Source organism: Simochromis diagramma, unplaced genomic scaffold (genome assembly GCF_900408965.1).
Source record: "Simochromis diagramma unplaced genomic scaffold, fSimDia1.1 OVJJ01000106.1, whole genome shotgun sequence".
NCBI classification, from domain to species: domain Eukaryota; kingdom Metazoa; phylum Chordata; class Actinopteri; order Cichliformes; family Cichlidae; genus Simochromis; species Simochromis diagramma.
The window spans coordinates 756,001-783,482 of record NW_024387121.1 but is presented as its reverse complement, the minus strand read 5'-3'; the positions used below and the strand labels follow the sequence as shown (position 1 = coordinate 783,482).

The 27,482-nt window shown below is 43.8% G+C and overlaps 1 protein-coding gene and 1 long non-coding RNA gene across 4 annotated transcripts in view; one reads left to right on the top strand and one right to left on the bottom strand.

The window, feature by feature from the left end:
• LOC120743364 (mixed lineage kinase domain-like protein) overlaps positions 1-19,474 on the bottom strand; it is a 33,143-nt gene extending 13,669 nt beyond the window's left edge. Inside the window, exons 1-2 of one of the 2 annotated variants that reach the window (XM_040046996.1) lie at positions 18,693-19,474; positions 15,758-15,862 (exon numbers count right to left, since the gene is read on the bottom strand). The gene's annotated coding sequence lies outside the window, so the exon portion shown is untranslated. The remainder of the gene's footprint in view (positions 1-15,757; positions 15,863-18,692) is intronic. The other variant, XM_040046997.1, reaches the window with a different exon arrangement.
• LOC120743365 lies at positions 4,427-6,760 on the top strand. 2 transcript variants are annotated; one of them, XR_005698166.1, is made up of 3 exons: positions 4,452-4,562; positions 4,640-4,701; positions 5,337-6,760. It is a non-coding gene; the product is annotated as an uncharacterized LOC120743365 (long non-coding RNA). The 2 variants fall into 2 exon arrangements; XR_005698165.1 differs by having other exon boundaries at positions 4,427-4,701.
• Positions 19,475-27,482: the final 8,008 nt, after the last annotated feature.

Below are 27,482 nucleotides of genomic sequence, written 5' to 3'. Positions count from 1 at the left end.
GCGCGCGAGAGGGTGCCACACCCAGCCACCACTCAATCCGGACCACCTCTCGCATGCACGCAAGATTACGCCACCCAGAGCCCTCTTGCACGCGCGCGAGAGGGTGCCACACCCAGCCACCACTCAATCCGGACCACCTCTCGCATGCACGCAAGATTACGCCACCCAGAGCCCTCTTGCACGCGCGCGAGAGGGTGCCACACCCAGCCACCACTCAATCCGGACCACCTCTCGCATGCACGCAAGATTACGCCACCCAGAGCCCTCTTGCACGCGCGCGAGAGGGTGCCACACCCAGCCACCACTCAATCCGGACCACCTCTCGCATGCACGCAAGATTACGCCACCCAGAGCCCTCTTGCACGCGCGCGAGAGGGTGCCACACCCAGCCACCACTCAATCCGGACCACCTCTCGCATGCACGCAAGATTACGCCACCCAGAGCCCTCTTGCACGCGCGCGAGAGGGTGCCACACCCAGCCACCACTCAATTCGGACCACCTCTCGCATGCACGCAAGATTACGCCACCCAGAGCCCCTCTTGCACGCGCGCGAGAGGGTGCCACACCCAGCCACCACTCAATCCGGACCACCTCTCGCATGCACGCAAGATTACGCCACCCAGAGCCCTCTTGCACGCGCGCGAGAGGGTGCCACACCCAGCCACCACTCAATCCGGACCACCTCTCGCATGCACGCAAGATTACGCCACCCAGAGCCCTCTTGCACGCGCGCGAGAGGGTGCCACACCCAGCCACCACTCAATCCGGACCACCTCTCGCATGCACGCAAGATTACGCCACCCAGAGCCCTCTTGCACGCGCGCGAGAGGGTGCCACACCCAGCCACCACTCAATTCGGACCACCTCTCGCATGCACGCAAGATTACGCCACCCAGAGCCCCTCTTGCACGCGCGCGAGAGGGTGCCACACCCAGCCACCACTCAATTCGGACCACCTCTCGCATGCACGCAAGATTACGCCACCCAGAGCCCTCTTGCACGCGCGCGAGAGGGTGCCACACCCAGCCACCACTCAATCCGGACCACCTCTCGCATGCACGCAAGATTACGCCACCCAGAGCCCTCTTGCACGCGCGCGAGAGGGTGCCACACCCAGCCACCACTCAATCCGGACCACCTCTCGCATGCACGCAAGATTACGCCACCCAGAGCCCTCTTGCACGCGCGCGAGAGGGTGCCACACCCAGCCACCACTCAATCCGGACCACCTCTCGCATGCACGCAAGATTACGCCACCCAGAGCCCCTCTTGCACACGTGCGAGAGGGTGCCACACCCAGCCACCACTCAATCCGGACCACCTCTCGCATGCACGCAAGATTACGCCACCCAGAGCCCTCTTGCACGCGCGCGAGAGGGTGCCACACCCAGCCACCACTCAATCCGGACCACCTCTCGCATGCACGCAAGATTACGCCACCCAGAGCCCTCTTGCACGCGCGCGAGAGGGTGCCACACCCAGCCACCACTCAATCCAGGACACCTCTCGCATGCGCACTCAGGAACGTATGCGCGAAAGGGCCCTGCTCCCACGCCATCATATACAATTCAAGCTCATCCTCGCAGGCATACGAGATTACCCACTCCGAGCCCCTCCTGCGCGTGCGAGAGGGTGCCACACCCAGCCACCACTCAATCCGGACCACCTCTCGCATGCACACAAGATTACGCCACCCAGAGCCCTCTTGCACGCGCGCGAGAGGGTGCCACACCCAGCCACCACTCAATCCGGACCACCTCTCGCATGCACGCAAGATTACGCCACCCAGAGCCCCTCTTGCACGCGCGCGAGAGGGTGCCACACCCAGCCACCACTCAATCCGGACCACCTCTCGCATGCACGCAAGATTACGCCACCCAGAGCCCCTCTTGCACGCGCGCGAGAGGGTGCCACACCCAGCCACCACTCAATCCGGACCACCTCTCGCATGCACGCAAGATTACGCCACCCAGAGCCCCTCTTGCACGCGCGCGAGAGGGTGCCACACCCAGCCACCACTCAATCCGGACCACCTCTCGCATGCACGCAAGATTACGCCACCCAGAGCCCTCTTGCACGCGCGCGAGAGGGTGCCACACCCAGCCACCACTCAATCCGGACCACCTCTCGCATGCACGCAAGATTACGCCACCCAGAGCCCTCTTGCACGCGCGCGAGAGGGTGCCACACCCAGCCACCACTCAATCCGGACCACCTCTCGCATGCACGCAAGATTACGCCACCCAGAGCCCTCTTGCACGCGCGCGAGAGGGTGCCACACCCAGCCACCACTCAATCCGGACCACCTCTCGCATGCACGCAAGATTACGCCACCCAGAGCCCTCTTGCACGCGCGCGAGAGGGTGCCACACCCAGCCACCACTCAATCCGGACCACCTCTCGCATGCACGCAAGATTACGCCACCCAGAGCCCTCTTGCACGCGCGCGAGAGGGTGCCACACCCAGCCACCACTCAATCCGGACCACCTCTCGCATGCACGCAAGATTACGCCACCCAGAGCCCTCTTGCACGCGCGCGAGAGGGTGCCACACCCAGCCACCACTCAATCCGGACCACCTCTCGCATGCACGCAAGATTACGCCACCCAGAGCCCCTCTTGCACGCGCGCGAGAGGGTGCCACACCCAGCCACCACTCAATCCGGACCACCTCTCGCATGCACGCAAGATTACGCCACCCAGAGCCCTCTTGCACGCGCGCGAGAGGGTGCCACACCCAGCCACCACTCAATCCGGACCACCTCTCGCATGCACGCAAGATTACGCCACCCAGAGCCCTCTTGCACGCGCGCGAGAGGGTGCCACACCCAGCCACCACTCAATCCGGACCACCTCTCGCATGCACGCAAGATTACGCCACCCAGAGCCCTCTTGCACGCGCGCGAGAGGGTGCCACACCCAGCCACCACTCAATCCGGACCACCTCTCGCATGCACGCAAGATTACGCCACCCAGAGCCCTCTTGCACGCGCGCGAGAGGGTGCCACACCCAGCCACCACTCAATCCGGACCACCTCTCGCATGCACGCAAGATTACGCCACCCAGAGCCCCTCTTGCACGCGCGCGAGAGGGTGCCACACCCAGCCACCACTCAATCCGGACCACCTCTCGCATGCACGCAAGATTACGCCACCCAGAGCCCTCTTGCACGCGCGCGAGAGGGTGCCACACCCAGCCACCACTCAATCCGGACCACCTCTCGCATGCACGCAAGATTACGCCACCCAGAGCCCTCTTGCACGCGCGCGAGAGGGTGCCACACCCAGCCACCACTCAATCCAGGACACCTCTCGCATGCGCACTCAGGAACGTATGCGCGAAATGGCCCTGCTCCCACGCCATCATATACAATTCAAGCTCATCCTCGCAGGCATACGAGATTACCCACTCCGAGCCCCTCCTGCGCGTGCGAGAGGGTGCCACACCCAGCCACCACTCAATCCGGACCACCTCTCGCATGCACACAAGATTACGCCACCCAGAGCCCTCTTGCACGCGCGCGAGAGGGTGCCACACCCAGCCACCACTCAATCCGGACCACCTCTCGCATGCACGCAAGATTACGCCACCCAGAGCCCCTCTTGCACGCGCGCGAGAGGGTGCCACACCCAGCCACCACTCAATCCGGACCACCTCTCGCATGCACGCAAGATTACGCCACCCAGAGCCCCTCTTGCACGCGCGCGAGAGGGTGCCACACCCAGCCACCACTCAATCCGGACCACCTCTCCCATGCACACAAGATTACGCCACCCAGAGCCTCTTTACACGCGCGCGAGAAGGCACCACAACCAGCCACCACTCAATCCGGACCACCTCTCGCACGCGCACCAGATTACCCACTCCGAGCCCCTCCACACTGTGTTTAGAAAAGTTTAACATTGACGTGAACACTGCATGTCCCCTTAATAATTCCACTTTAGCAAATGTCACTTGTCGAGCGGTCCTTACCTTAAAAAATAATCTTTTTTTCTTTCCTCTCCTCTCTTTTTCTCCTCTGTAATCCAAAGTGCATGTACCAGCTCTGCCAGCATTCTTCAAAATGTGTTTGTTTCCATAGATGCTATGACAACATTCATTTGAACAAAACGCATTCTAAATGCGTCTGACGCATTTGCTAAGCTCCACCCCCGGCTACTGTTGAGCAGCAATAATAATAATAATAATAATAATATCCTGGTTTCTATATTTCTCGATGTAGCACAGTGTCTTGTTAATTTATTAGGTTGAGTCGTTTAAAAGAACATGTCACAAACTTGTATTGATTCACAAATACACCACCTAATCATATGTGATAAGTTGGGACTAAATTTAAGTTGTGTAATGGTCAAGCAACTTGATAGCACAGTGTAACTGCGCGAAATTTAGGCCTACAAAATCCCGTTTTGTCATCTAAAGCTATAGCCTACTATTGTCACAAGGGGGCGCTTTAATGCAGTCTTGCGTCTCGTGCGCAGGAAGCAGTGTCTGTCTCTTCCTGTGAGAGTTTCCCTCAAATGACGGTCAAGTGTGTGTGAGCACGGGCAGAAAATATCTCGGTATGCGGTGCTGCAAACCAGTTAATGAGACCAAATTATTTTTACATATCAATACTATTAAACTACTGTTTTATTAGGCCCCGAACTCTGACCAATAAGGGAATAACATCAGTCGAGTTATTTGTGTTGGAAATTCCCGGTGAGTCAAATCCTTCCGTTAGCTTCCTGTTAAGCTTATTTTACTAACCGATTAAGCTCAGAAACCTTTGGAAAACAAACAATCGGGAGCTTTGTGTCGTTTTATTTGTCTCGTTGTTCATACAGTGTGGTGTAAGTGTTGAACGTTTTAAGCTACTGATGTTACTGCCGATGCTAGGTGTGATGCTAGCTGCTATTTGCCCCCCAAGCCATATCACAATCAGGGAGGTATTCAAATATAAGTACTTGCTCTGTCTGTATTAAAATGGTTCAGTTTTAATAGAAACAGCACATTTCAAGTGTTTGTACTGTAAATTAAGTTGCATTTGCTTGTTAAGATGTAAGATTGATAAATGTCACTTTCATTGTAAACAGTGGTTATTACTGTTTAAGCTGCTTATGTTCTTTACTGTGACATAATTGTGATAAAATAATTTGTGACTGTAACTCTGGTTACTTGTTAAAGCTAAAAGAAATACCATTTGTTATTAATACATTTGGAATCCAAGTAGATTCTTAAGTATTTGGATAATATTTGATAATATCCTTTTGGAGGAAAAGAGGTTAATGAGCACAAAATGCAATGGAAATTCATTGGTGTGCACTATTTGTGTTGATTGTTCTTTGAACTGCTAGAGAGGATTCTGGAGAACCACTGAGCCCAGTCCAAAAGAGATCCTGGATGATGGTGAAATGGTGTGACCAGCCATGTGATCGGATTATGGGGATTGCCTGAAGAACTGATTCAAGCCCTACCTTGAATTTCAGATAAGCCGATGCACTGTTAGTCCTTCCTGGGCAGTAGGTAATAGGTTCTGCACAGGGACATTTCCCTTACAGTACACCTGTTTGGGTTTCAACAAACTTTAAAGGACAATTCAGTCAGTCTTTTTGTTTCAGTGTCTTATTTTATTTTGTTTTGATTTCCATCTATTCACCCTTAAAAAGCACTATTAGTGTGCAATTTGGTTGACTGTGATTGTATGTGTTTATGAGTTGTACTGAGCCAATGAAGGTGCCAGTTGTTCACTTTCAAGCCAGCTCCTTTTGTGAGTCCCAAATCAAAACCTCCTTCTGAACCTAGATAGATGTCGAGGGTCTCTATTTGAATTGATATTAAACTGGTCCTGAGTAGAGGCGCCACAATAGCAGGTCCCTGAGGAGAGGACTGCCTTCATGATTGGCTAGTTGTAGGTAACAGCAGCAGATTCCCCAGATGGTCTTTAGAGTCTGCTGACAATTCAGTGCAAATCTGTGAGCGAGTATCTCAGGCATGACACTTAACTCTGAACATCTAAAAGTGTCTTACACTGAAAAATGCAGACATATTTTAGTAAACAGTGGAAGGATATGGCTTCCTCAATCAATATGCAGTAAAATAAAAGTTTCCAATTTTGTCAGTCGCATTGTTTAATGTCCAAATCAGACTGCAGGTGAAGTGTTTGTGCCTTCATAGATCGACCTTGATCTGTAAATTGATTGTGATGTAAAAGTCAGTAGATGTAATAAATGTGGAAAACCTTTCCTGTTATTTTCCTTAAGACATCTTGGGCTGCTCATCTTTTTGTGAATGTGTTGCTCATTAAATGTGGTTGGTTTAACAGATAATTAAATATTATGTTAATATTTACAATAAAAAGGCTCATATTTTTACTTCATATTCAGTTCTACTCACTGTCACAATTCTGCTAGGCTGCTAAAGTACTCAAAGTTTTCCCAAGTATTATGCTGATGATATTTATAAAGTATAAAATAATAAAGATAAATATAATAATCATGAAAAACTTTTACTTAATTAGGATTTTAAATGTCAGCTTCTTACTTGTAATCTATTATCTTAATGTCATATTAATAATTTTACTGAAGTAACTGTATTCTCCTGTCATCTTATTAAGAATGTGAAGTCATGCAGGAATAAACAACAAGGTTGTTGTGTGCTGGGAAAGTACAGCTGGAGTGGTGACGGAAACTGCCAAGAAGGTGTTTGTTGTATTCTCTGGACAGAGGAGAGAAGGCAAGGAAACTTGGTGGTGAAAGTAAAGTATTTAAAGGAAGAGGCTAAAAAAGAAGGAAGTAGACAGCACTACTGGGAGACTTGGCAATGAGAGTGATGGCAAAGGAAAATCCTTATAGTGAATGTGATGTGCATGTGAGGTTGGACAGTAAGGAAGGACTTGCATCAACCGGCTATGCAGAAAGCCTGAGTCTGAATGGATGTGCAACAGATTAGCGTCATTAAATACAGAGATATGCTAACTGTTCACTTAGTATATTTGTTCAGTTAGTATATAGTGTTGGAAAGAGTACTTTGTCTTTTTACAAAAAAACAGCTAAACATGAGAGGTTTTTGGACAAAGTTTGTGTTCTCCATTCTTTAAGCACCGGTTCAAGCACCGGCACCGTTTCAAAAGTACTGGTTTGGTACTGGTATCGGATAAAACCTAAACGATACCCATCCCTAGTGACACAGTCTTGTTTGTTTGATTTGATTTTATTGATTAGCATTCAAATATCTCAGTGAAGACAGAACAAAGATCTACCACAAAGCAAGAAAGCATGAGACAAGGCTAATCAAAAGGTTTTGGCTGAAGCATTTGCTTATTACACCAACCCTTTTAACAAAAGATCTTTTTGCATGCAGCTCCTGTACACAGGGCTCGAAGCAAATAATAAAACAAAGCAAAAACAAACAAGAAAAAACCCCAAAAAACTTTCCACCTTAGATAAGTAACTACATCAAAGCAAAAGAATCAAGAGGTTTTTTTGTTTTTTTTCTTTTGTTTTTTTTGCTCTTTTCATTCTTGATTTATATATTTTTCTAATACTCTATTTTTAAACATATTTTTAAACAAGGAAAATGAATTACACCTTTTTAAATCGCTGTCATAACTATTCCACAGGTTAACTCCTCTAACAGAAACACATCTCTGCTTTATATTTGTCCTTATCTTGTTTTTTTTAAAGAAATCTGTTCCCCTTAAGTCATATTGACTCTCTCTGACTTTGAACAGCTTCTGAGTACTGGGGCAAAGCAAGTTATTTTGTGCTTTATACATTATCTGTGCCATTTTATATTCAACTAAATCATAAAATTTCAGGGTATTCAGATTAATAAACAAAATGTTAGTTGGTTCTATATAGTTTGATTGGTTTATAATTCTTATAGCTCTTTTTTGTAACTTGAAAATAGGAAGAGTGTTCGTTTTATATGCATTACCCCATTACCTTCTGTGTTATACATTTCATTATGTTCTTTGTGCTAACTGTTCTGACCTGTTTCCCCATTGTGATGTTTGTGTATTATATGTATAAAGAGATCTAATTTTGCTGGCAGGCAACTGCAATAAATTCTTCAATCCATCAATCAATTAAAGAAAAAGAAAACTATATTTTATTACTTAATTTGCTTAAGTGATATCAGCAAAATCTGCTTTGCTGATATGGAAAGTGAAACTAGTTTTCTTCACCTGCGTTTGTGATGGACACTAAGAGCTCCCTTGAAGACATGATCTGCAGGCCTCACAGGCCCATTTCATGCAGGGACATGAAGAGTTATTTGTTGGTCATAGGGCAGTTTTTGGGAGATACCCTCTTGGTGTCTGATGTGAGACTGTCTGTGTCTCAGACAGAGAGCTATATGTGCATTAGGAGGGGGTAATCAGGAGGGGCTGTTTAAATATAGATTACATCGATAAACTTGGAACATTTAAATGTTCAACTAGTATAAAACTAAGCAGGATAAGTCACAGTGCTGCATGCACATTTGTACCTTTAACCCTTTACAGTGAGTTTGTTTTTCGAAAAGAATGCCTTCACGGAAATGATATTTACCTTCGAGCCTAGAAATGCCACCCATTTCTCCTAAATGCAAGCATACAGGAAGCATTCATGTTGGGAAATGTCAAAGAGTTTTAAGTGACAAGATTGATTTATGAAAATGACATGTATATGCATAATTATGCTGTCTGTCTTGTCAGAGTCAAATGTGGTGTAAAGACAAAAACATCCATAGTTTTCTTCATTATTCAGGATATATTACACCAGACACATCAGGCATTTCACTGACAGTTTGGTTCACGTAAAGTTCTCAACAGATAATCAAAAAGAGTATTAACTTTAATAACAAATGTTGAAGCAGAAATAATGTATTCTAGCATCCAGTTCACAACAACCTGTAACTCGCTACTGCAGGTGAGGGATTTCAATAAAACAGGTCGACTTACTGTGCAGGAAGTTTCATTTTAAAAAACTGGTTTGGTCATGTCGTTACCTCTGTCATTAATTTCATTCTTCTACCATGAAACTGGCTGCACATAAAGAAACAGCCTTTTGAGCTGTAGCTGTTTTCTGTAGCCTCCATTCTCCGCTTCTTACTCTGTATTTCTGCTGCTGTCTTTCTGTCACCCTAAAATTGAATAAATTAACCACTGTTATGTTGCTGTTATTTTCAGAAGTGACCATAATTGGATGAGAGGTGAGAGGATGTTCAGCTGAAGTGTTCAGATAAAACAGACAGCTTGAAGCTTTTGAGAACGATAAAAAAAGAACAGGCAGACATGGAGATTTCTTGATTTATTATAGACTCACCAGCAAAACAAGTTGTAAACTACATAAAAATAATATTGCTTTAATATTTCTAATGGCAAAACAAATGCATCAGAAAAGAAGAGAAGCTACTTCCATCCACTCACTTATTTACAGCGGGTAGCTCCACATATTTGATTTGGCAGATTTTTGGCAGCAGATGCCATATGTGACAAAGGGGTTTACAATCCTCCCAGGCTTTAATAACGAGTCCTTTGCTTGTCTGGCAAACCAGCAAACTATCCTATGGAGCCACCAGAATAAATGCAACAGAAAAACAAACACTACAAATGTAACAAACATTATTATCAAAAAGAAACTATTGTTAATAGTGAAAAATTTAAAACAAAGAGGGTAGGATGTCACCAGTTTGTGAAACCCAGTCACCAAGGATAACTATGCTACACGCTGAAGACCTTCCAGGAGAGACTACAGAAGTGATTTTTTTTTTTTCCAAAATCCAAGAAGATATTTTCCCCAAAAAGTCAGTAATCTTTGTTTATTATGTAGTTGCTACTAGTCTTCCTGAATATCTCAAAATACATCATAAAAATACACAAGGTCATATAAAATAATCGTATTAAGTTGTAACCATAGACTGTATATAAACGATGGATGTGGACACCATGATGTCAGCTAGAGCCTCAGTGATTGTATTCGGGCTGCTTGTATATTTGTTTTTTGCAGTCAGATGTGACCACTGGATGATCCAGTGAATGAGAGGGTGGAGGGCACAATAATCACCTCATGCTAGCTAGCTTAATTAGCAAGCTGTGTCCAAAGAGCGTGCAGGTTTTCTGTCATATATCCTGTTCCAATGGTGGATGTTCATTTCAAACATGTCCAAACTTTCAAATGTTGATCTGGGTATGTACAAGTAATCCCTGTAAGTCCAAAGCTCAATTAAACACTCAGTTTCACACAGTTTTTTTCTATTCCTTGCTGCATAGGATACCAGTGAGAGAGAATAACCATAATATGTTCATGTCAGGCACAGAAGCCCCGGCTACCAGCTACACAAACTTTGTGTTCACAAGGGCAGCCAACCAGGAAACATGTGGTTGATGTGAAGATGAGCAAGATGGTCCTAAGTTGAGCCTGACTGCACTCTTGAAAGCAGTATCTTAACTGTATTCAGTGTAAGCAAATTCCATTAGCAAAACCTTTGTCTTGTTTTAACGTAAAAAAGCATTCTTGACCACATAAGCTGACACAATGGGCGTGTTTTGGGCTGGAAGAGTGATTGGAGCAACAGTTCTGATGCCAGTGACTGACCCCTGAGAAATGGCTTGCATGACAGGTCTGGAGGCTATGTTGTTGGTGACGATAAAGCGGGATGTTGTAGTATTGTAGACAGGCTGTCTCACATAAGGTGTAGGCACCGACATAGGGGACATAACGTAGGTGACAGGCATGGCAGCTGTAGGGTTAGACATTGGTATGGATGAAAATATAGGACCTGTAGGGCTAGAAATAGGTGTAGGAGGAAGCTGAGGATGTTGGGGGTGTGACACTGGAGCAGGCTGAAACATAGGAACTGAAGGACTTGACATCGGGGCAAAGGGAAGCATAGGAACTGTAGGACTTGACACTTGTGCAGGCTGAGGCATAGGAACTGTAGGACTTGACACTTGTGCAGGCTGAGGCATAGGAACTGTAGGACTTGACATCGGGGCAAAGGGAAGCATAGGAACTGTAGGACTTGACACTTGTGCAGGCTGAGGCATAGGAATTGTAGGACTTGACATCGGGGCAAAGGGAAGCATAGGAACTGTAGGACTTGACACCGGGGCAGGGGGAAACAGGGGGGTTGTGAGACTAGTATTAGCCATCATACTGCAAACCTCTTCCTCAGTATTTTGTCTCGAAACAGCTTCATACACCTTTTGCAGCATGGTGGTGTGCTCAATCTGCAGAGCACCAGAAAGGACCTGGAAGTTCTCTGTGAGCCTTTGGTTCACCTCGCTGAACTTTTCTTCAATGCTGCTAGACCTAAAGAAACCCTTAACAGCCTTGGTTTGAGAGAATTTTGCCATCAGATTCTTGGCAGAGTTCAAGATGACGTAGAGTTCCCTCAGAGCTCCATCGACAGTATCAGAGATTTGGCTTGGATCCCTCTGTCTGATGTTTAAAACCAGTCCTTCAACAGCTTTGACTCTGTCTGCAATCCGACTGCAGTACTCCTTATTGGACTTCATAGTGTCAACCATCTTTTTGATGGTTGTGGTAAGTGACAAGATACCTTCAGCGTAGTCCATGATCAGCTGCACAGAAAGTAAAACAGTTAACGTGATTGTAGTGGTGCTACGGTGAAGTAAACTCAAACAGACTGAGCTAAACTGAGCTGAACCTGAAATTTTCCAAAAGGATAAAGTTTGTATGTGCACACAACAAAAAGGGTTAAAATCTCATTTCAGCACTCATGATAAGCTGGGATGTGCCTATGTTAAGCCAATTAATGCCATAAACCTTCCAGTCAGACGTATTACGGTGTGTTCAGACTGAAAGTGACTGGAAGGATATGTTTTGTTTTTGCCACTGCAACCCTTTCCCCTTTCACCTTCTTGGAAAAATACCAGAGGTGGGACCAAGTCATTGTTTTGCAAGTCTCAAGTAAGTCTCAAGTCTTTATCCTCAAGTCACAAGTCAAGTCTCAAGTAATGTCAGGCAAGTCAAATCAAAATCAAATCAAATCAAATCACTTTTATTGTCACATCACATGTGCAGGCACATTGGCACAGCACATGCGAGTGAAATTCTTGTGTGCGAGCCCCACAAGCAACAGAGATGTGCAAACACAACAACACAAACGAGCAAAATACAAGAATGGCCGACCTGAAACTAATAAATATATGTACAATATATAATAGTGTATGCATTTCTGGATGTGTATACTAAATATTTTCCTACGTGTGTGTGTGTGTGTGTGTGTGTGTGTGTGTGTGTGTGTGTATACACATTTTTACAAATTAAATAGTAAAAAAAATAAAAAAAAAATAAAATAAAATATATAAAATATACAGAGTTGAATATGTGCAAAACAAGTGGCATTTATATACAGTGTGGAGTGCATAATGTTGAAGTTCCAGTAGTGAAGCTGAGGTGTCTATGAAGTGTTCAGCAGTCTGATGGCCTGATGGAAGAAGCTGTCTCTCAGTCTGCTGGTTCGGGACCGGATGCTGCAGAACCTCCTTCCTGATGGAAGTAGTCTGAACAGTTTATGGCTGGGGTGACTGGAGTCCTTGATGATCCTCCCCGCTTTCCTCAGGCAGCGCTTCCTGTAGATGTCTTGGAGGGAGGGAAGCTCACCTCCAATTATCCGTTCAGAGCACCGCACTACTCGCTGGAGAGCTTTGCAGTTGTAGGCGGTGCTGTTGCCATACCAGGTGGTGATGCATCCAGTGAGGATGCTCTCAATGGCACAGTGATAGAAGGTCCTGAGGATGCGGGGGCTCATGCCGAATCTTTTCAGTCTCCTGAGAAAGAAGAGGCGCTGCTGCGCCTTCTTCACTGTTTTGTTTGTGTGTACTGACCACGTAAGATCCTCAGCCAGATGTACACCAAGGAACCGGAAGCTGCTCACTCTCTCCACAGCAGCGCCGTTGATGGTGATGGGGGTGTGTACTTCTCTGCACCTCCGGAAGTCCACTATCAACTCCTTTGTCTTTGCGACGTTGAGGGTGAGATGGTTGTCTTGACACCAGTGGGTCAGGGCGCTGACCTCCTCCCTGTAAGCTGTCTCATCACTGTTGGTGATAAGACCTACCACTGTAGTGTCGTCCGCAAACTTCACAATGATGTTGGAGCTGTTGGTGGCTGTGCAGTCGTAGGTGTAGAGTGAGTACAGGAGAGGGCTCAGTACACACCCCTGTGGAGCACCAGTGTTCAGTGTAATGGGGGATGAGGTGATGCTGCCCAGTCTGACCACCTGGCGTCTGTCAGACAGGAAGCTAAGGATCCAGCTGCAGAGGGAGCTGCTCAGTCCTAGATCCTGCAGTTTCCTGTCCAGCTTCGAGGGAACGATGGTATTGAATGCTGAGCTGTAATCTACAAACAGCATCCTCACATACGTGTCTCTCTTCTCCAGGTGTGACAGGGCAGTGTGTAGTGTCAGGGCTATGGCATCATCAGTGGACCTGTTGTGGCGGTATGCGAACTGTAGAGGGTCCAGTGAGTCGGGTAGTGCAGAGCAGATGAAGTCCCTGACCAGCTTCTCGAAGCATTTGCTTACGATGGGGGTCAGGGCTACAGGTCGCCAGTCGTTCAATGAGGAGATGGTGGAGGATTTGGGTACAGGGACGATGGTGGCCATTTTGAAGCAGGCTGGGACTACAGACAGAGAGAGGGAAAGGTTGAAGATGTGCGTGAACACTCCAGCCAGCTGAGCCGCGCATGACTTGAGGACGTGGCCGGGAATCCCGTCCTGACCAGTAGCTTTGCGTGCGTTCACCTTCCTGAAGCACTTCCGCACATCCTCCTCAGACACAGTGTGCGCACTGACGTCATCCGCGGTGCGCACACTGTCCGGTCTCATGGTGTTCGCTGCGTCGAATCTAGCGTAGAATACGTTTAGATCCTCACACAGAGAGAGTCAGAGTCGAGTCTCAAGTCACTGGTGTAAAAGTCCAAGTAAAGTCACAAGTCTGAAATTTTGAATTTCAAGTCCTTTCGAGTCTTTAAAAAAAAACGAAAAAATAATGTTGCAGTTATGCTAAATGTAAATATTAGACCATGTAATTTTTAAATCTGTGTTTTTCTCAACACATGACGAAATAGTGAACTTAGAAAATATACACAAATTGTGAAATTGCACCTCTATAAAATGCAGCTCAATTAAACCTAGCTCCTAGAATAATTTTCACCGACGGTTCTGAGATAAGCTGCATGTTATTCTTGGATGCGGTTGTAGGACTGGCTTTAAAATCGCATGACAAAAATATCATACACATTAAAAAAAACTGCATCACCAATGTAGCCTGGACAACATTTGCTAGTTAGATGAAGTCAGCTATCTCATCGTAGCATATTTATATGCATATTTATAATCATACGGTTCTTTGAGTGAGTGCATACACTCGTGAAGTTTTTAGTAACTTCAGGTCACTGCAACAAGCCCAGGTACAGTTTACCGACGGATGGGTACAGGACCTTGAAATGCACCGTGTAGAAAGTAAAGACCATCGTACATATCATAAGTTTACCAGTCTCACAAATCGTCGTCATAAATACACATTCGTTAACCGTTTATTAATGGGACCTTTGAGCTCAATGGTAATTAATTAGTAGTGGAAATAATTTCTGGTTCGCATCACAGAAATGTAGCAGTGACAATAATATTGTATGCTGTAATCGTACTGGGCAATTGGTGATACAAAACAACTGTTTTACCCTGTGAATAAAAGTATATGTTTTTGTCAATGTACCATAATAACAGAAGCGAAACACAATATTGTGTCAGGACAATTCACTATTTATGCACAATAAATAGTGAATAGTGAAATAGCGCGACAATTTCTGTTCAGCGCCAGACTTATTTGTAACCTATATCACCAATTATGTTATGAAAATGACGCATTAACTACAACAGCAGACTGACCTTCGTGTAAATGCTTGAGCAGACTAACCTGTGAGCTGGAGTGTTCTGGGACGTTATATTTGATCTTTGAATGGCTGCAATCCAGTCGCCTCTTTGTTACTTCGGAAACATGGCTCGAACAATTTCTCTTCAACGACGTAATCCGATAACAACCGATCTCTTTACCCGTCGGCTGTCATGCGACCGGCTATTGCAGTTAATAATACAACAGCTTCTTGCCATTTTTTGTGTTTCTTTTTATCGCTGTGTAACTGATTTCAATTGAAAGCCTGCGTGCGCTAGTACCTCTTGCCACGAGTTCCCAGAATCCTTTGCGGTTTTACCCCTGAATGACGTCACATTTTCAATCTCTATATAATATGCTAAATATAATATGTTAAATTTTATATTTGGGGTGAAATATCAAGTCTTTTCAAGTAAACCGGTTCAAGTCCAATTCAAGTCCCAGGTCATTGGTGTAAAAGTCCAAGTCAAGTCACAAGTCTTAGAACATTTTTTCAAGTCAAGTCTAAAGTCATAAAATTAATGACTCGAGTCTGACTCGAGTCCAAGTCATGTGACTCGAGTCCACACCTCTGAAAAATACAATGTGTGAATACAAAATGGGAACTACCAATACAAATAAAAACCTTTTTTTTAAAAAAAAGATTTGATTTCTCTTCAAAGTTGTCTCCTTGTGCACCTCCTTAAAGTCAGAAATCTTTCAGTTGGACGTGTGAAGGTGTGTTCAGACTGAATGTGACAGCTTATATGCAAAGTAACTGGAAGGATATGCGACGTTTTCCACTTTTGTCTGGGAAATCCCCCAAATTTCTTAGAAAAATACAATGTGTGGTCATGAAGTGGGAAACTGCCTATACAAACAAAAAAATCCTACCTTTTTAAAATTTGATTTATCTTCAAGGTTGTCTCCTTGTGCACTTCTGCACTCCTTCTAGTCTGCTGTTTTTAGATCCCTCTGTAGAAGTCCAAGCCCAGAAACCTGGTGGATCATAAGAGGATAAAAGTTATTTATTTCCTAACCGCCCAGAGCTCATGAGCAAAGGCAAAGGTCAGAGATGGAAATACTTTTTTTCCAGTTTCAACCACAGCAGTCTTTCATTTATTTATCTTATATGTATGATATAGGCCACATCTATGTGGAGATGCCACTCATCCGCTGGACTTGTGGGCCAAAATCACATTTTGAGCCCGCCTGTATTCTTTGAAAAAAATTAGTTCTTCAGGACAAAGTGTACACAAAGTTTCAAGTTATGGCGTGGTTTTGGCTCAGGTGGTAGAGCAGATCAGCTACTGATCGGAAGGTCGGTGGTTCGATCTTTGTCTTCCCAGTCTGCATGTCAAGTATCCTTGGGCAAGATACTAACCCCAAATTGCCCTCCGATGCCTTCATCGGAGTGTGAATGTAGGTTAGTTTGCACTTGTGTTTAGAAGTGCTTGAATGGGTGAATGAGGCATGTTGTATAGAGTGCTTTGAGCACTCTGGGAGAGTAGAAAAGCGCTATATAAGAATCAGTCCATTTACCATTCAAGCATTCTCTTTCTCTTTTCCTTTAAAACCAACAGTTGTCACTCCACCCTTCTACTATATTCTCGCTTTAATTATTATGAGGAACTGGTAAGTTATCCAAGGTATTCAAAGCTCAACCCTGAGTCTGGTTTTGGAGGCATTCCTGGCATCGTATTAATTCTCTTTTGGGTGTCTTCATATTTTGTTTCACATGTTTTCTTGTATTTGTTCTCGCGGTTTTTCCTGCTCATCAGTTTAATCATCTGTCCTTGTTTTTTGATAACAACTTCGTTTGTATGCCTCCGATGTTTTTGCTTCCTTTGTCACTGTTCTTTATGATTGTATGCAATGCTGTATACAGTCTTAACTCTTTCCTTGTTGGCTCTCAGTTCATCAGTTTGCTTTTTTACCTGTTTTGTTTTAGCCCTTTGTACTTTGTGCAACTCGGGTGTTTTCATATTAGCCATTGAAAGTTCACTTTTTGTTCTTTAAGCGCTTCTGTGTGCTGCATTGGCGCAAACTTTCTGCAAATACTCGACTGCCTTTCGAATACTTTTTAAAGTTCTTGTCTGGCAAATGTGTGTTGAATGTTTTTTTGTTCTCAGATCTCTCTTTAAAGAGATTTTTACCTTCCTGCGGTTGCTTCAGCAAAGTCAGATTATATATTTTTTTGTCATTCTTTGGAGCAAATTGAATTCAACAACTGATGGGATTTTTCCCATCTTATGAACAATCAGCATCACAAGCTTTGATCTCAGACACATCATTTAAGTAGTCTTCACCAGAATCGGCTCTTCGGTCTGTCTGTGAGGACTGCCTTTAAGATAAGGCATTTTTTTTAGCATGAAAACCACAACAGCCTCCTGTCAACAGCTTATTTTTCATACTGGGGATAAAACGGTTTTGTTTAGATTAAAAACAGACCCAAACCAGACCCCAAATTTTGAAAAAAGCTAAAACAATAAACCACAGTGTAAGACATCTTATTCCCACAACAACAGCGTGAGATGTCACAGGAAAATTGGGTGCAGTTTCAGTCATAAATGATATTTTTTGCTTTCATTTCAGCAGATTACAGAAGTACGAAACGTTTACTTGCACATCCTTTCATAATTGACCAGCACAACTGTTCTTTGTCTTTAGAATTCAAACAGCACATCTAGAGCTAGAGAGAAATTTCCATCCTGTGCAACAGCATCCTGCATTCAAAAAAAGACTTCAAGGCTTAGTTCAAATGAAAAGTGAAACTATGTTGTGAAAAGTTTGCTGGCCTCATACTGTCAATACGTGATCCATTTCCCCCACTTCATGAGTGGACATAAAGAGAGAATTTGGTGGTAAAAAGACAAACTTCAGAAGACACCTTCTCGATTTGTGTCTGTCTCTGATTGTTTAAGTGGGATTAGGACGGGCCTTTTGGATATAGATGGAAAAACTGAATCAGTCCTTTAACAGTGTAGAAACTCTACCCGTTTCTTTAAAAAATGCAAGCATTAAGAAAGCATTCATGGCAGGACATGATGAAGAGTTTTAAATTACAAGACTGATTTTATTTTATTTTTTTAATGACAGCTACTCGATTATGCTATTTGCCTTGTCAGGGCCAAGACTGGTGTAAGAGTAAAAGGAATACATTAGCGATTATTGAAGCATTAAAGCTTCAAATCTGTGGAGGAAGATGACACAGTAAATAAAAATGTGAAGAATTTAATGGCAAGTTTTAGAAAATAACAGCTAGAATTGGGACTGTAAAGCTGTATCCACAGTCAGATAGTTTAAAACAGGGGTGTCACCTTCAGTTTCACTGGGAAATGAGATTCTCATCGAGGTCCAGGCATGTATGCTTTATTGAAATGCTCCGATTTAATGCAAAATGTGTCTCACGCAGCTTTTTCCTCTCACAGTATTTCCCGTGTAATTCCCTGAAACAGTCAACAAACAGTGAGTCTCTACAGCCTCTGATCTCTGCAAAACTCCGCTTTTTGCTGCTGGGTGAATTAAAACAGAAAAAAAATAAAGACAAAAATATGTTTCCTGAAAACAAAAATTGTATCAAGGCAAATGCATACACGCATTTCTCTTTGCCCATTATAGTCTCATCTCTCAGTCTGCCTAGTGCACTGCCTCAGTACACCCGGCTAGAACCTGGCAGGCCAAAACTGATTAAAAATGGACAAAATTAAAGTTACTGAAGGGCAGGATTTAGCTTCTTAAATAAAAATAAATACAATATAAAATCTAATGACATACAGGAGAAGATTAATACCATGCAGAAGATTAAAGATTGAGTTTGGTTCTTTACCGGTCAGTGCGTGTCATCAGCCTTCCTGCTCAGGTGTTGAGGAAAATGAAGCTCAATTTCATTTTTGCAGGTTTTAAAGTGATGTCTCAAACATTTCTGGCATTTGTGTTATGTCCGTCTACAGCGACAGACTTGACTGTAATAAACCTGTTTATCCTGTAAAAACCAACATGCGTAACCTTGTGTTCAGCATTCACAGGTAACGTGAGCAACAGCACTACTGCAAACAAACACAACTTACCAAAGGAGTATGCAGTAAATAGGTTTTGCACTGACTATGAGGTTGAATCATCTGTATTTAAATAATCTTCTGCTGGGAGGATGAATTTTATGTGTGCAAGCTGTTAAGTTTGGGAACAGCTGCCACAAACTGTATATAAAAGACAGATCATCATCTAGTGGTTTTAGACACTGTATTAGCAGCCACCTTGTTGGTTTTTTGAATTTGGATGGGGCCATATTTACTTGAAAGGAGATCAAAAAGGTGCTCCATAAAGAAAGGAACAGAAAAAGATCTAGTATGACGCTAACATACTTCAGATATCCAAAATACCAAAGTGCATTACTGCATCACTCATCATGTTTTATGATGTTAGGCTGATATACACAGTAGGAAACACAGGGAGACTTCAAAACATGAGGAACAATGTAACACAGGTCAAAGACACACACACACACACACACACACACAATGACAAGACTGGAGGAACAGAATAGGAATATAAAAGGAGATTAACTAAATACTATATAGACAAGACACACAGAGGCCATAGCCAAACATAACCTAAGAAGCAGGACTTGGAAGGCAAAAGACAAACAGAGAGTGGTGGAGGACATAACAAATGACATCAGGATAAATAGAAACAATACAACCTATATTACAAACAAAATGAAGCTTAAACACAAATGATCCTTATAAACAAAAGGAATGACAAACCCACTAAAAAAAAAAACTATACAATGAAAAGAATGGGGAGAGACCAAGGGCACAAATAAACAGCATGGACAGACGGCAGGGGTACACACACACTCACAAAAAAATACACTTTTATGTGTTTGTTACTTTCCAGAGTTGAACCTCGTGCTGACATAGGCCTGCAAAGTCAACATGCCAGAGTTCTGTCAGTCCATCCTTCACAAGGCGACACTTGAAAGTGAGCTGGAGCGTCAGGTCATCCCCGCCTCAAACTTAAATACGAGCCACGGCTGACTTTGCTTTTCTAGAGTCCCACCTCACGTCCAAGTTTTTCACTTGGCAATCAGGACCTGTTTTACTGAGCATTTCTTGTTATGTTTCATCTGTCAGGTGTAGGTTATACGTTTACAGCTAAAAATATTGGAGTTGGGGTTATTTTGCTCATTTCCAGGTCTGTATTTTTATTAGTCGAATCTACTATAGTAGCTTTGCATGGATAAGAGCTCAAGATCAACTTTTTTCTTATACTGGGCCTTGATGCAGCTGCTCAGTCCATCACCTAGCTGAGCTGACATGTTTTAGCTCCTCCCCTCTTTAAAGCAACATTCTCATTGGTTGCCCATTATAAACAGAGGGTTAAATAACTAGTTGGGGGGGGGCTTCTGTGCCTGTGGCATTGTGGATATCACTGATACTGTTTCTCTGTGACATCATTAAGATCCCAGAGAAGACAAAAGACTGAGACAATGAGAGTTTTTTGACCTGAAATTTGACCTTTTGACTTTTGACAGCTGCACATCCAATGTACAGAAGCTCTCCACTTTCACTGTGACGCACACACAAACAGTTTTGAGCACATCAATGATTTATTTAGCTGGTTTGTTCATCCAGTCACAACATCCTAACGCAGGTTTTCTCTTTCTGTCAGAACAAACGTGTTTCTGTTCTGTTAGCAGTTTATTTTGAAACTGGAATCAACTGATTTTCATTTGTTCTTGTGTCCAGCAGGAGGCCCCAGAACTGATCTTAGTGTCTAGGTTTTAACTACCACTTGGTTTTGCTAAAGCAAGAAGTCTTTATTGTTACATTTTGGATCATTTAGAAAGGAGAAACATGTGACCTCCATTCCCACCTTAAAATATTGTCTCAGATTTCAATAGATCATATATACAGTATATGGAAAAAAACAAACACATCTTGATTGCTTAGGTTAGAATCCACTGTGGTGGTATACAGAAGCAAAGATGGTATACAGATGTCCAAATACTTATACTGACTAACTCCACACTATTTAGAAACAATTACAGTTAATATCCAAACTGAGATGTTATAAGATGTGTGCTTTTTGTGAATCACAGAAAGTATATGTTGATTTTCTTTGACTTTTCAGTCAGGCAACATCGGAGTTTCGAGAACTTGGTGTGGGTGTACACTGATGTTTTCAACAGCTTTGAATGACACTGAAAGCTCTTAGCCTCATATCATCACTGACACACCTCATTGTTTTTGCATCATTCACTCTCTGCATGTGCAAACAGGATACCTCCCTCATCTTATAGACGTTTCCTGACTCAACTTTCTATTTCTCTGAAGTTCTTATGCGAAAGAAAAAGAAAGTCCTCTCATCCAGCCTTATGTGATTAAGAAAACAGAGCTTCTCCTTATTTCCTAATAATAAAGCATTTTTATTATTTATTCTTTGATCAGTATATAAATGAGAAATCTAGTTTCACTAGAAAAACTGAATGTTCACATGTCTGAATATTGTGTGTGCGCATGATCCAACTTCAACTTTGGTAGATTAGTGGGTGACAGTGTGAATGTGAGAAGATAACTCAAACCATCAAGCTGCATGATTTGAAAGTAGGGATTTTGATGGTTGAACACAGAACCATAATTCCATAATGGTGTGAGTTATTTGTATGTGATTTTGCTGATAGTAAATTATGTTTAACACTGATCAGAATATCTCATTAACTTTTTGACAGCCAGCCAGGTGAGAGCAAAAATACACTGAAATACCAACAAGTCACATTCTACTTGGTCAAGATGTGTCTGTTAAACACAGTGAGTACCAAATGTTTCAGGAAAATGGTCACCAAAATATGTGTTATCCGCCATGCAGTGATTTTTCTAAAGTAGTAATACCTGTGATGTTTGCAAAACATTGCAATGAAAATCTCACAGCTGTAAGTGGTGTGCATAACCATCATGCAGGTACACTGAATGGAGTAAAAGATTACATTTAGCTTCTAAGAGATGGACTTAAAGATAACTGTAAAATCACTCCATGTAGAACAGAGTGCTTAACGTATTTAGACAGTATTTTTATTTATTGCAAAACTTTCTGTCGCTATAAACTTGAATGAATGATTGAATATAGGTTTGATTCATTCTGAAGCCTCAGCGTTAGTGTTTTAGCAAACTGGAATGTTGCTGTTATTTTGGCAGCAGAAGTGACCGTAACTGGATGAGAGGTGAGAGGATGGCCAGCTGAATCCATAAAGTCTTCAGATAAAATGCTCAGACAGCTTGAATTTGATTGGATGAACGTACAAATGATTTATTATAGGTTCACCAGCAAAACAAGTTGTAAATTACTTAAGAATAATAAAGCAAAATATATCAAACTGAAAAGAAATGCAACAGAAAGCAACAGAAGCTACTTGCACTAGTTTCTTACACGAAACAATTTTCCAAGACTGAAGTTACATTCACTATTTCCCAGTCACCAAGCATAACTATGCTACAGGCTGAAGACGTTTCAGGAGAGATTACAGAAGTGATTCCCCCCAATCTAAGAAGATATTTTCCCAAAACAAAGTACTCACAACTCTTTTTATTATTATCTATTAGCTGCTAGCCTTTCTGGATTTTTTTAAATCATAAAATTGCCTTATTAAGTCGTAACCACAGATTGTATATAAAAGATGTAAACACACACCATGCTGTCACTTAGAGCATCAATATTTGAATTTTAGCTGCTTGTATATTTGTTTTTTGCAGTCAGATGTGACCACTTATATGTCGCGTTTCGATGGTGGATGCTCATTTTAAACTTTTAAACCAAAGTTTCAAATGATGATCTGGGTAAGTACAAGTAATCTCTGTGAGCACAAAGCTCAGCCTTCATGATGCTTCACATGGTGTTTTTTCTATTCTTTGCTGCATGTGACACCAGTGAGAGGGTATAACCCTAATAAGGTCATGTCGGGCAGAAGTCCCAGCCACCAGCTGCACCAACTTTGTTCACAATGGCAGCCAATCAGGAGAAACACAGACAAATACAAATGAGTGATAATGGGTCCGCTTTAAAGATTAAAATGACCAAATAGTCACAAAACTCAGCATAACTGTGTAGCTGACATCGAAAAGAAGGCTTCACTCACGATGTGGTTGATGTGAACCCATTGCAAGATGGTCCCAAATTGACCTTGACTGCAGTCTTATGTTTAGTTTCATTCTTAACTGTAAACAAGTTAAACAAACTTCCTTAGGAAAACCTTTGTGGGTTTTTTTTAGTTTAACATAGCTTCTTGACCACATGAGCTGGTGGGTTTTGAGCGAACAGTTCTGAAGACAGGCATGGTGTTCGCGTTGTCAGTGACTGACCCCTGGGAAATGGCTTGAATGACAGGGGTGGAGGCTATGTTGTTGTTAACGATAAAGTGAGATGTTGTAGTATTGTAGAGAGGCTGGGCTGCAAAAGGTGCAGACACTGGCATGGAGGGAAGTATAAGATTTGTAGGGCTAGACACTGGTGTGGGAGGAAGCTGAGGATATAGAGACCCTGACAATGGAGCAGGCTGACTCATAGAAGCTGTAGGACTGGACAATGGAGCAGGTGGAAGTATAAAACCTATAGGACTGGGCAGTGGAAGAGGCGGAAGCACAGAAGCTGTAGGACTGGACACAGGTGTGGGAGGAAGCTCAGGATATAGCGGGCGTGACACTGGAGAAGGGGGAAATATAGAAGCTGTGGGACTTGACACTGGAGAAGAGGGAAGCATCAGGGGTGTGAGACTAGTATTAGCCATCATACTGCAAACCTCTTCCTCAGTATTTTGTCTCGAAACAGCTTCATACACCTTTTGCAGCATGGTGGTGTGCTCAATCTGCAGAGCACCAGAAAGGACCTGGAAGTTCTCTGTGAGCCTTTGGTTCACCTCGCTGAACTTTTCTTCAATATTTCCAGCCTTGAAGAAGGTCTTAACAGACTTGGTTTGTGAGAATTTTGCTATCAGATCCTTGGCAGAATTCAAGATGACGTAGAGTTCCCTCAGAGCTCCATCAACAGTATCAGATATTTGGCTTGGATCACTCTGTGTGATGTTTAAAACCAGCCTTTCCACGGCTTTGACTCTTTCTGTAATCCTTCTGCAGCGCTCCTTATTGGACTTCATAGTGTCAGCCATCTTTTTGATGGTTGTGGTAAGTGACAAGATACCTTCAGCGTAGTCCATGATCAGCTGCAGAGAAAGTAAAACAGTTAACGTGACTGTAATGGTGTTACGGTGAAGTAAACTCAAACAGACTGAACTAAACTGAGCTGAACCTGATACAAACTTTATCCTTTTGGAAAGTATGTGTGTAAGGGGCTATTAGCCCCGCTATGTAGGGCTGAAGAAGTGCACAGGCTGCCCTGAACGACTAAAGGGTGGTGGGATCTGAGTCCACGACCCCCATCCCAGTACAGTTGACCCCGATACTTACTTCTATAAGAATGATTTTAGCTGTCTGGCTGCTACAGGCACAGAAGAAGGGCTCCAGGGCCCAAACCTGCGAAACAGCGACTGCCTGGAGTGCACTGTACTGTCGAATATTCTCAATATGTCACTTCCTCTTCGCTTATTCATACAGCCCGCTAAAGGCCCTACATGGCAGTTTTCCACAAGTTATATGTATGTGCCCTCATGTGTGCACACAACAAAAAGGGTTAAAATCTCATGTCAGCTCTCGTGACACTACTAGCAGAGTCATGGCTGTGTCAAGCTAGTTAGGCAAACTAAAGTCATAAATCTTCCAGTCAGACGTATGAAGGTGTGTTCAGACTGAATGTGAGAGATATAATGCAAAGTGACTTAAGGATATGTTTTACAATATCTTTGGTAACCTTTTCCAACTTCTCCTGCCCAAGACATTCTTAGAAAAAGTAGAATGTGTGGTTACAAAGTGGAAAACTGCCCGTACAAGTAAAAAAAAATCATACCTATTTTTTAGACTTGATTTCCCTTCAAGGTGGTCTCTTTGTGCACCTCTGCACTGCTTCCAGTCTGCCTCTTTTAGATCGCTCTGTGGAAGTCCAGGTGCAGCAGCCTGGTGGAAGAGCATCACAGTTATTTCCTTTATTACCACCCAGAGCTCACGAGCAAACGCAAAGGTCAGCTTTAGATAAGGGGGGTCTCGACAATAATAGCAATACAATGCTATAAGTAACCAAGTGCTGCATACTTTTATGTATGCATGATATATACTACACTGATGAGGGAGTTCATTTGAATTCAATTCAATTCAATTCAATGTACTTTATATTGTGAGGTAAAGACCCTACAGCAGGGGTAGGGAACGTTGGTCCTTGAGAGCCAGTGTCCTGCAGGTTTTAGATCTCACCCTGGGTCACCACACCTGAATCAAATGATTAGTTCATTACCAGGCCTCTAGAGAACTTCAAGACATGTTGAGGAGGTAGTTTAACATTTAAATCAGCTGTGTTGGATCAAGGACACATCTAACACCTGCAGGACACCGGCTCTCGAGGCCTGGAGTTCCCTACCCCCACCCTACAGTAACATATAGTCAGTGTTGGGGAGTAACGGAATACATGTACCGCCGTTACGTATTTAGAATACAAAATATGAGTAACTGTATTCCGTTACAGTTACCGTTTAAAAAGGTGGTATTCAGAATACAGTTACTTTGTTGAAATAAATGGAATACACTGGGGTACTTTCCTGTTTCATTTTGTCGCGGGTCAGGACTGTTTTCTTTTGTTCCAGGCGGCAGCGTTACGGTTGCCATGGTTACAGGGCGACGCTCTCTCTCTCTCTGCCACTGTGTGTTTCCTGAGTGAGAGAGCGCCTTTTCGTTGTTGTTGTTGTTGTGCTAAGCTAACAGGCAGAATGCTACAAGCATAGCTCTAAAGAATGTAGCATCATGTTCAGTGTAGTCCGTGCTGCTGGGAGAATGGACTGCCATACACGTTATGTGTCTGTGAGCGCTAGGAGGGAGAAAAAGGGGAGTGGAAAGGTACGAGCAGTCATCGAGCAAAAACGGGAGCTGGAAGCATGTAAATATAATAATAACCACTGCAGCCAAGAAGAGTGCCTGACGAGCCCAGTTGTAAGTAAGCTATTAAGACTCGACTGTACACTGTGTTCGTGTTTTCCTCCGAAAACAACAAGTTCCGTTGGAGCAGCCTTTCAACGCCTCTCTCTGTCTGTCGCAAGAAAAGTTGACCCACACAACAAAGTAGAGCTATTTTTCGGCTACCAGCCGACAGGGACCCCGCCGTATTATGCTGGGTTTACACTGTGCGATTTTTTCAGTCGCGCGATTCAGCTCCTGCTCAAACTGTACGATTGACTCGCAGGGGTTAGAAGTTCATAGGTCACGATGCAGGGTCTCACACTATACGGCCCGATGTTCTGATGCGACGTGAGTGCTCACACTGTGCGTCCATAAAAATGAAGGTTATAACAGAAATTCTGTCGCTCGCTCTCCCTCTCCGTCTTTCACTCACACAGACACACCACCACCATCAACTTTGCTAAATTGCTAATGAAAAACATTGGTCAGGCAGCTGTGATTGAGCAGCAGTGTCGATCCAACTATTTTCACGGTTGTTGTGGTCGTGATAATTTTGTGAGGCCACATCGAAAGGGCTCGGATGGTTCTACAGGTTGTGCCTCTATCGCTTGTGTCCAGATCACACGCTGCACTGCCGTGCTACGCCGTCTTTTTCGCTGACATTTGTGTTTGCGCGTGCGCAGTGTGGCAAACTGCGGTGACACCCTCACGACCAAGCGATTGATGATCGGGAGCTGGTCGTGAGGTGTCAATCGCTTCTCGTTACCCCACGTATACTACACGATGCACGACGCACGATGAAGGCCAAAAAACGATCGCACGACTCAAAAATCGGCTCAAAATGGGCCAAAAATCGCACAGTGTGAGCCCAGCATTAGTCAGAGGTCCCTTTACTACAGTTCGGAGTCGCGGACCTTCAGTAATAGTAATAAATCACACAGCAATAGTACATTCACGTTGTTGTAAAAAGCATGATAATATTGTAGCGGGTCAGGGCTGTTCGGGGTTCTGCTTGTACAGTTATGTTTTGTGTATGTTGCCATGGTGACGGGTGACGCCCTCTCGCTGCGACGGTGTGTCCTTCCGGGGTCAGAGGGCGCCCTATGTGTGTTGTGGTTGCCGCGCTGAGCAGTTAGCTAGTGGCAGTGTGTTCTTCTGCAAATGTAATAAACGGCTGTGCTCCCTGGCTAGCTCACGGGAAGCAAGACCAAACAATACCTCCGTCTCCTCCTTGTCTGAACTCGCCACAATATATTAAGTAATCCAAAGTATTCAGAATACGTTACTGTCATTGAGTAACGTAACGGAATACGTTACAGAATACATTTTGGGGCATGTATTCTGTATTCTGTAATGGAATACATTTTAAAAGTAACCTTCCCAACACTGCATATAGCGGAGCTTCCACTCGGGCCCTTTGTGATTGTCTGCCCCACCCGTTCTACACATGTGTATAAAGTCCTGCGTCCTCCTTGTCAGCTGTCAGTGCATCTGTTTGTTTCTTGTGCTCACCTTTTGTTCTTGCCCCTGCCTCTGCGTGCTGCATTTCATCATGCTCAGGGGGTTGG